We start from the raw sequence: 10,256 nt of genomic DNA, 5'->3' as shown, positions 1-10,256 counted from the left end.
AGTTAGAGAAAAGAAACAAATCACATACAAAGGAAAGCCCATCAGGATCACAGCAGACTTCTCAACACAAACCATCAAGGCAAGAAGAGCTTGGAGTGATGTATTCCAAGCCCTAAAGGAAAGCAGCCTCCAACCCAGAATGATGTACCCTGCAAAACTGTCTTTCAAAATTGATGGAGAAATAAGATACTTTCATGACAAAGAGCACCTTAGGAACTTCATGAATACCAAACCAGGACTCAAAAAAATTTTAGATAATATGCTATGAACAGACTACGAGGATCACAACCCTAGGAAGCCCAGTAGAATGAACCCACCAGGCAAGACAAGAAATTAAATGTAAACGGGGAGAACCTAACAAAAAGAAAAAGTCATGACAATGATAAGTCAATATGTATGAGTTATAACCATCAATGTTAATGGTCTCAATTCACCAATCAAAAGAAATAGACTGGCAGAATGGGTCAAGAAGCAAAATCCAACAATATGCTGCATACAAGAAACACACTTAATTCAAAAGGAAACTCATAGACTGAAAGTTAAAGGGTAGAAAACAATACTCCATGCAACGGGAACCCGAAAAAAGCAAAAGTAGCTATCCTCTTGGCAGATCAAGTAGATTTCAAACCAAAACTGATTAAGAGAGATGAAGAAGGACACTACACCCTTGTAAAGGCAACAATCCAACAGAAAGAGATGACATTTTAAATATCTATGCACCAAACACTAGTGCCCCCAACTATATAAAACAAATACTAATGGACATGAAAAGTCATATATGCACTAACACAATTTTAGTGGGTGACCTTAATACCCCACTGTCACAAATAGATAGATTAACTAGACTAAAAATAAGTAATGAAATACTACAACTCAACTGAACTCTTGAACAAATAAACTTAACAGATGTTTACAGAGTATTCCACCCCACAAAATCAGAATACACATTCTTTTCAGCTGCACATGGGTCGTTCTCCAAAAGTGACCACATACTCAAACATAGAACATGTTTAAGTAAGTGCAAAGGAATTGAAGTTATCCCCTGTGCCATGAAATTGGAGAGCCATAGCAAAAGAAACTCAAAAAATTTCATAAACACATGGAAATTGAACAACACACTTCTAAATAACCAATGGGTCACAGAGGAAATTGAAGAATAAATCAGACAGTTCCTTCAATTAAATGACAATGACAATACAACATATTGGAATCTATGGGACACGATGAAAACAGTCTTATGAGGGAAATTCATAGCAGTGAATACACATATTAGGAAAACAGAAAGAGCCCAATTAAACAACCTGATGCTGAACCTCAAGCTTCTAGAGAAACAAGAGCAGGACAACCCCAAAGCTCACACAAGGGAAGAAATTATAAAGATCAGAGGAGAAATCAATGCAATGGAGACTAAGAGAACAATACAAAACAATCAATGAATCCAAGAGTTGGTTCTTCGAAAGAATCAACAAAACTGACAAAGCCTTAGCCAACTTTGTCAGAAAAAGGAAAGAAATGGCCCAAATCCATGCAATTAGCAATGCAATGGGTGAAATTACAACAGACCCAGCAGAAATCGAAAGGATCATCAGTACCTACTTCCAGAACCTATACACCAATAAGATGGAAAATACAGAAGAAATGGACAGATTCCTAGATACATATGAATTACTAAAGTTGCACGAAGAAGATCTAAAAATTCTAAACAACCAAATATCAACCAATGAAATTGAAAACATACTTAAAAACTTATCAAGTAAGGAAAGCCCGGGCCCTAATGGCTTCACTGCTGAATTCTACAAGACATTTAGAGAGGAAGTGCTGCAACTACTGTTTAAGCTCTTCAATGAAATTGAAAGGGAAGCAATACTCCCAAATTCATTCCTGGAAGCAAGCATCACCTTGATCCCCAAAGCAGAGAAAGATCCAACCAAAAAAGAGAACTATAGCCCAATCTCACTCATGAACATAGATGCAAAAATCCTTAATAAGATACTGGCAAATAGAATGCAGAAGATCATCAAGAAGATCATATGTCCTGATCAATTGGGATTCATCCCAGGAATGCAGGGATGGTTCAACATATGCAAATCAATCAATGTAATACACTGTATCAATAGAGCCAAGGACAAAAACCATATGATTATCTCCATAGATGCAGAAAAAGCTTTTGACAAAATCCAACATGCATTTATGATAAAAACTCTACAAGGAATTGGAATGGATGGTCTCTACCTCAAACTGATAAAAGCCATCTATGAAAAACCAACAGCCAATATCATACTAAATGGTCAAAACCTGAAATCCTTCACACTAAAATCAGGAACAAGACAATGATGTCTACTATTGCCACTCCTGTTAAATATAGTTTTCTAAACATTAGCCATGGCAATTAGACAAGAGAAAGAAATAAAAGGAATAAAGATAGGAAATGAAGAAGTCAAATTGTCATTATTTGTAGATGACATGATACTCTATACAGAAGATCCCAAGAACTCCATGAAAAGTCTTCTAGACTTAACAACCAAAATCAGTAAAGTAGCTGGATACACGGTCAACACAAAAAAATCAATAGCTTTCCTCTACGGGAACAACAGACTCACTGAGATAGAAATAGGGCAAATAATTCCTTTCACAATAGCATCCAAAAAACTGAAATACCTAGGAAACAATCTAACAAAAGAAATCAAAGACCTTTTCTATGAAAACTATAGCACTCTGAAAAGAGAGATTGAAGATGATATCAGAAAATGGACAGACATCCCCTGCTCTTGGGTAGGAAGGATCAACATAGTGAAAATGGCCATACTTCCAAAACTGCTATACAGATTTAATGCAATTCCAATTGAGATCCCAGCAGCTTACTTCACGGACCTCAAGAAAACAATCCAAAAATTCATTTGGAACAAGAAGAGACCCAGAATACCAAAAGCAATTCTAGGCAACAGAGACATGGCAGGGGGTATCACAACACCCAATTTAAACTATACTACAAAGCTACTGTGATAAAAACAGCATGGTACTGGCAAAGAAACAGACCTGAGGACCAGTGGAACAGATTTGAAGATGCAGAAACAACTGCAGACACACTCAGCCATCTCATCTTTGATAAAGGAGCCAAACACCCTCACTGGAGGAAAGATAGCCTCTTCAATAAATGGTGCTGGAAAAATTGGGTTTCAACTTGCCAAAGATTAAAACTAGACCTATATCTCTCACCATGCACTAAACTAAAATCAAAACAGATTAAAGATCTAAATATTAAAATAGAAACTCTGAACCAGTTGGAACAGAGGTTAGGTAGAACCCTTGAAGATATCGGTGTAGGAAAACATTTTATGAACAAAACCTCAGTTGCCCATGAACTAGCACAAACAATCAACAAGTGGGATCTCTTCTTATTAAAAGTCTTCTGCACAGCAAGAGAAACCACCAGCAGTGTGAAGAGACAACCCACAATGTGGGAAAGAAATCTTCACCTGCTCTTCCTCAGACAAAGATCTACTATCTTGAATCTATAAAGAACTTAAAAAGATCAGATCTCCCAAATTTAAAGACCCAATCCAAAAATGGGCATCTGAAATGAGCAGACATTTCTCAGACAAAGAAGTAGAAATAGCAAATAAATACATGAAAAAAATGTTCAACATCACTGGTCATTTGAGAGATGCAAATGAAAACAACACTGAGATTCCACCTCACTGCAGAAAGAATGGCTGCTATCATGAAATCAACCAATAACAATCGCTTGCAGGGCTGTGGGGAACGAGGAACCCTTCTCCACAGCTGGTGGGAGTGTAGACTGGTGCAACCACTGTGGAAATCAGTATGGACATACCTCAAAGAACTAGGACTGGAAGTCCCATTTGAGCCTGCTATTCCCCTGCAGGGAATTTTCCCCAAAGAATTAAAACAATCATACCACAGTGATATATATGCACCCACATTCATTGCAGCACAGTTTGTAATAGCTAAAACTTGGAAACAGGCCAAATGCCTATCAGCTGGAGACTGGATAAAGAAAATGTGGTTTTTTATAAAGTGGAGTACTACTACTCAGTCATAAAAAATGAGAAATTAGAGACATTTATAGCTAAATGTATGCACATTGAGGCGATACTCTTAATTGGAATAAATAGGACACACATGTATAGATACTGAATAGTTTCTCTAGTGTGAGAAACTGAAAGTGTAAATAAGGACTAAAACGTATAATCGATAATGTGAAATAGGAAGGAAAGGGACAAAAGGGAAGGAGAAGTGGGAGGGGTAGGGGAAAGAAAGAAGGGAATGGAAGTAATATGAGAAAATGAAAAAATGGAAAAAAAAGTCTTTGTAAATAGGGAGGGATTGAGGGTTGAAGGAAGGGCAGGGGAAGGGGGAAAAATAAGATCCGAGAGAGTATGTAAAAGTACAAATTTCCAATGATGAATGTCATTATATTGTATACCTACAATGTACCAATGATTAGAATGAATAATTGATAATGCGAAATAGGATGAAGAGGTCCAAAGGGGTAGGGGTAGCGGGAGGGTCAGGGGAAAGGAAAGAAGGGAAAGGAAAAATTGTGAGAAATGGAAGAAATGGAAACAAAGTCTTTGTCAATAGGGAAGGGTGGAGCGGGTGAAGGGAGGCCTAGGAATGGGGAAAAAATAGGAACAAAGATGCATCATGGGTACAAGTTCCCAATGAGAAATGTAAATGTGTTGTGTACCTAAAATGTACCAATAAAGGAATTTTTTTAAAAAAGAAGAAATAGATAACCATCCAACAAAGAAAAGTTGAAGCCTAGATGACTTCACTACTGCATTAAACCAAATATTTAAGGAAGAAATAATATCAATTTCACAAATCTCTACTCATTCTATGGGGCCAATATCACTTGCAAGAAAACCTGGGGAAGAGGAGGAGGAAAAGAAATTATAGTTCAACATCCCTTGTGAACATAAACACAAAAATCACCAACAACATATTAATGACTCAAATCCAAGAATATCTAAAAATGATTACCAAAAAGGGAAGAGTATCATTACTGAAGGGGAAGAGTAGCCCAGAAATACAAGGCTGTTTCCATACAGGAGTAGCATGAACAAATTTCTTTGGGGTGTGGGAACCAGCAGTTACTCTGATCATAGAGGTGGTTGGTTCCACAAGTCTATATGTATATATTTTTTAAAAGTCATAGAGCTCTACACAAAATGTTAATTTTATTGAATTTAAATTGACTTCAATTACAGTCAAACATTCTTGTAAGTTCCTTAAGTAAATTCAAAGTATAAGACTCTTCGCCTTTCTGGGTGAGGAAACGTATTACTGAGAGGAGAGGCAGATCAGTCACCATGTGGAGAAGACTAGATTGTGGGACAAAAGGCTTCTGTTTTTATGGGGGACAGGAGAGGGCCTGCGGAACAGTTGGGTTCATATTGCATTGTTGATCCACACAATGTGGGAAGTCTACCTTGGAGGCTGTTTGTGGCACATGCCTCAGAGGGGATGGGTGTAAGGCAAGTGAAGCAAGGGAAAAGGCTGCTGGAGAAGGGGAAAAGGCTGCGGGGAAGCAAATGCTTTTACATAGCTTCCCACAGCAGGGGACCAGGAAATATGAACTGAGCCCACCCAAACTGTTGCTTTTCTCTGTGGAGTACTTGGCAGCTTGCCCTGAATTGGGCGGCCCTTTGTTTAGAGCCAAGGGAGTTTGTGATTCCCATGGGTCAGGCACTCATGTGGAGTACTTCCTTTCCATACATTTTAGTAATTTTCCTTCTCCTTTTCCAATTCCCTTCTATCCCTCAGGCTTTCATGTATCAGAGTGTATCGTTTGTTTAGTTGTTAGTTTTGGATGTCTGCACCCCCCACAATGGTGGAGGCAGAGGCAGGTGGCAGCAGAGCTGGCTAACTCATTTTTCTCTGGGTCCCAAAGCCCTCTGGTTTGGAGCTGTTGCTTACTAGGGTAGCTTGTTAATATTGGTTTGCGCTTCTTTTTACTCAGTTTTGCTTTCATTGTGATAACTGTAGCTTTAAGTTTATACTGCTGCTTGAAAGGGCATAGTGCTTGACTTTTATTTGGAGATTCTGTCACTACATGTAAATGTTTTATGGCTTAATCTAGTGAGTAGAGTTTTCTCTAGTGATGGGTCTCATTCCCTTTCAATTGATAAAGGGACATTCAGCCAGGAAGGTATCCCACTTATGGGCTCTTCACCCAGAAGATGTGATGTATTGTGTTTATAGGAGAAATCCAATGGGTCCAGGGAATTCAGCCTATTTAGGTTAAACTCTTGATGGCTTTAAAGGAATTCAGCCTAATCAGGTTAAATTCCTGATGTCTTTAAAGGGATTCAGCCTTATCAGATTAAACTCCTGATGGCTCTAAAGGAAATGGTCTGCCAGGTTAAACTCCTGGAGGGAAGTGCAGTTTGATCAGGTTAAACCCCTGAGAGGCTAAACCTAGATCCTAATTTTTGTTCCTATCTGCAGATGATGTCTTCTTAACTATTGGAACAAGTTCTACATGAAGACCCTTCAAAGAGATCATTCTGTATTCCTACGTAATAAAAATGGTCTATATATTCACTTGGGGAAAATGAGACATGGCCATCCCTTGGCAGTCGAAAATATGATGCCATATTTCAATTATATCTTTACTGTAAGGAACAAAACAGATGGTCAGAGGTACCTTATATTCAAGCCTTTATGGCCCTCTACCTAAGGCCTGGTCTGTACCCTAGAAGTGATCATTTCTCAAGACCTTATACTGTACAGGACTCCTTTCCATCAGTTCCCCCTTCCCACAGACTACCTCCTCAACAACCTGCTCAGTCAGTACCCTCAAGGGATAAAGGCCATTGCCTGAGTCCACCCCATACTAGGTCTGGGTCTACTTACTACAGTGCCTTAGACTCAGGGAATCCTACATCTGAGTCCACCACTGCTCTACCCCTTCAAGAAATGGCAAGCACCAATGGTGCATTCCTCTTGGTAGTTCCTTTTTCAGTTACAGATACTTAACAGTTCAAGGAGAAATTGGGTAGATTCTCAAGATCATAAAAAGTTTGCTGTCAGTTTCCAAACCCTAATGATGGCTTTTGATTTGACCACGTGAGATGTCCAATACATCCTCATCTCTTGTTGCACAGCAGTAGAAAGGAAAGTGATTATAAAGGCTGCAAAGTAGGCCAATGATGAAGCCTTTGCAGATTCACCCTCTGAAAAATCAGCCAGCTGTGGCATTATTTGTGTCTCAGGAAGAGCCTGAGTGAAATTACAACACAAGAGGCAGAGAAGCTAAGCAAAAGTTAAACATCAAGACCATTTTAGCTGATATGCAACAAGGGATGCCCAAATCTATGAACTACAATAAGCTCAGGTTTCAATGAGACCTAATGAGAGGCCCTCCATAAATACACTAATTTAGACTCAGAGGTTAGAGAAGATCAGATTATCCTAAGGCAGTACTTTATCAGTCAGTCAACTCCAGCTATTAGGAAAAGGGTCCAAAAACTTCAAATGGGCCCACACACCAAAATAAGCCAGTCAGCCAATGAAATTGGACTTGAGAAAACTGTTAGAGAAGACTCCCCTTGGTGAAAAAAGGAGCAGCTGCCTGGAAACATTTATTCTGGTCTTTATTCACTAGTGGGGTCCCCAGTAATTTCCATAGCCTTATGAAGGTATACCCCAATAAACATTGCTAAATATATTATTATAATATGTCTATAATATGGTTATCATTAAAAGGTTAAGTTTTCTGTGGGTAAAGGTTTTCTTATTAAAAGATGCTCTTAGTACAAAACTAAATTAAGAGACAAGTGTTTCCATATAGCTGTGACACTCATTATTGCTTACTTCATGGTGTACTAAATGTATTCCTGCTTTCTGGGTGTACAGGTCCTCAAAGATGTAAAACTAGGGTTGTTTATGGTGATAAACTTTTCTTTTAGACTCAGATATCTTCCTTTCTCTTAATTGTGTTCCAGATACTTGTGATAGGAGGTACATGTCAAGCCAGCATGAGACCATCAGCCAAATGATAATTTTTAAAAGTTATGTGATGTATATGTTACGTATCTCATTACAGTTAGGCACCGAGCAGTCCAAAAATGTCACATACTCAAAATTAGATGGTAGACATTATAAACTTCTAAGGTACATTTATAGACAGGTGAATTCTTCTTTGATGGCATCCTATTGTAGGGATAATTAGGGAGGAATAGGCAGCATAGGGCATGACCTAGGTGGCTAGCATAATAGATATAACCACATGCTTACTCATGACATGATGTACTGGAAGGGGAAGCTCTTTGTAGGACCTTTGCATACATTTTGCTATGTGCCCATAGTTCTTGTGAATCTTGGCTCACTCCAAAAACAAAGGCTAAGACCCTGATTGTACCAATCAGAGAAATAATTTTTTTTTAAGAAAAGGACCTTACACCTATATGTATAGAGAAGGCAAAGACCTCAGGCTGAGAACCTTGTCTTGAGCTTCTCCTTGGCACACAGCTCACTTGCTATGTGGCAGCCCCTGCCCCTTTGCAATATTATCAGTTAAATTTCTGCTTTACTTCACATTTGTTATCTGAATTTCTCATTCATTTCTGAGTCAGCCTCACTCCACCTCCTGAAATCCTGCCAGGGTGGAGCGACAAACCTGGGGAAGCAGAGGGTCTCTTCATGGGAAGACCCCAGTCCCCCAGACCTCCACCTGATGCAACACTGCAATTTGAAATTATTGAGAGGAACAGCTTGGAAGGAAGTTGGAGGTCTTTTTAGGTTGGCAGATGATGCAACATGTGTCATAGTTTTTGGCCATCTACTTTAGGTGTATTTCAAGGTAGTTTCTGGCAGCCATAACATTGGCTTCCACTATCAGATGAAGATATGCGAGGTAAGATCCTTTGAGAACATTTAAAACTCTGCAAAGCTGTTTTTGTTTTTTCGTTTTTACAAAGGGATAGATTTTGCCGTGGTGACTAGCACTAGATCAGAACAGGATGGGTGAAGTAATTGAATTTTAATTTCTCAAAATATGAATTGCTCCCACCAGCAGGAACACCATTCCACCCAGTGAAGAGACAAGCAACAGCTGCCCATCCTTCTGCAGCACGGTCCACTTCACTGGAGAAAAAGTTGTGGGGAGGATTCTGCGTATTTACTTTGGTGTGCTTTCTTGGGTCTTCACAGAAGGTGTTAGTGAAGGTTTAGCCTCATCTAATCATGAGTGGCCATGTGCACAGTCCTGTAAAATGCTTCACAGAGGACAAACTTCAGAGTCAACTGTCTTTAGGCTTTTTTTTTAAAGAGAGTACAAGAAATCCATGGATAGGTTTTCTATTCTACATTATAATTAACCTTCAGGAAGTTACCATTTGTTGAGTTTCAGTAACAAAGAAGGATATCTATAATTATCTGAAAAGACTATTGAAATAAATATACTTTTTCCAACATCTATGTGAGACAAGCATATGCTTCAATTAAATAATAAAGCATAATAGATTGAAAGGAGAAAAAGATCTAGGATCCATTTGATTTCTTCTGACCCAGACATTACTGAAAGTGAAAACAAAGTCCTTCTTCACTAATCTATATTTAGTTGTTTAGAAAACTAATAGTCATTTTATCATACACTTACTGTTTTTTAATTAATAAGGAAACAATTTAAGACTTTAACAATAATTTTCAACAGATTTCTTCATAGGAAAAATATTTTTTTCCCCATTCTCTGTGGTCCCTTCACCGCCCCCCCCTCCCTATTTATAAAGACTTTGTTTCCATTTTTTCCTTTTCTCATAATTTTTCTTTTCCCTTCTTTCCTTTCCCCTTCCCCTACCCTTTTGGACCTTTTCTTCCTATTTAAAATTATCAGTTATTCATATTAATCATTTTAATCCTTATTTACACTTTCAGTTTCTCATACCAGAGAAACTATTTGGTATTTGCATGTGTAAATGTGTGTCCTATTTATTTCATTTAAGAGCATGGCCTCAATACGCATCCATTTAGCTATAAATGTCTCTAGTTTCTCATTCTTCATGGCTGAGTAGTAGTTCATTTTATTAAAAAAAACACATCTTCATCCAGTTTCCGTTGATGGGCACTTGGGCTGTTTCCAAGCTTTAGCTATTACAAACTGCGCCGCTATAAACATGGGTACACATATATCACTGTGGTAGGATTCTTTTAATTCTTTTGGGAAGATACCCAGCAAGGGAATAGCTGGATCAAATGGGACCTCTAGGCCTAGTTCTTTGAGGTATCTC

This window comes from Heterocephalus glaber, unplaced genomic scaffold (assembly GCF_053883595.1).
Source record: "Heterocephalus glaber isolate CG9 unplaced genomic scaffold, H.glaber_assembly_v1.0 deba00001509, whole genome shotgun sequence".
Lineage (NCBI taxonomy): Eukaryota > Metazoa > Chordata > Mammalia > Rodentia > Bathyergidae > Heterocephalus > Heterocephalus glaber.
Note: the sequence above shows the minus strand (reverse complement) of the source record.